We start from the raw sequence: 852 nt of genomic DNA, 5'->3' as shown, positions 1-852 counted from the left end.
TTTTCTGTAAAAGACAGATAGCATCGTTGTTATTATTACATAAAAATCCCTTACCAGAATAATGGTTTAAAGTGATAGGAATACTGTGCCTTATGGGATTACATAGCAATATGATAGCCAATATCTCAAATCTTTTAGCCGTGTGTAATCTGTTAGAAACTAATGGAAGACAGAGTAGACTGTGATATAGCTCAGTGATGGAGCACTTGATTAACATGCAAGAGACCCTGGAGCCAATCCTTAGTACTATATAACAAATAGGAAATAATGTGGAAAACCATAGAATAAACATTTATGAATTTGTGGAGAATAATGAAGAGTGTGTGCATTACACTCAGCACACCAGAGGCTCCTGGGTGCCTTCTGAAGTGAGTAATAGTATCATGTGCAAGGGTACGGTGAAATGCCAGTTAGATTTCATTTCACCCCACTTGCAGCCTGTGGGACTTTTTAGAACCTATCCAGTCAAATAACTGTAGGACATGCATATGTTAGAAATATAAATTAGTCCTATCACCATATTATATAAGATGGATTTTTGTCTTCTGGTATTCCCCTCTCACAAGAAAATAGCCTTGAGCAAAGTCAGAGCCTTCCTGTGCGTAGTAAACTCCTGTTTACTTCTCCCTGACTCTGTTTTATCTTATCCGAAAATATAAAGCTGCAACTTCAAAGTCATTAGGAATAGAAAGTCTGTCCTACACTTGAATATCCTTCAAATGAAGTGCACTCCAGAGGAAGAATTTAATGATTATAGTACCAGAGTGATGTTCTCAACACCCCTGAAGTTCTGCCATGAAGGTCATTCTACAAGGAGTTACTAGAAGCAGAGGCTCACGGCTCCTTTCAAAA

The sequence above is a fragment of the Mastomys coucha genome, unplaced genomic scaffold (genome assembly GCF_008632895.1).
Source record: "Mastomys coucha isolate ucsf_1 unplaced genomic scaffold, UCSF_Mcou_1 pScaffold16, whole genome shotgun sequence".
Lineage (NCBI taxonomy): Eukaryota > Metazoa > Chordata > Mammalia > Rodentia > Muridae > Mastomys > Mastomys coucha.
This window is presented reverse-complemented; position numbering follows the sequence as displayed.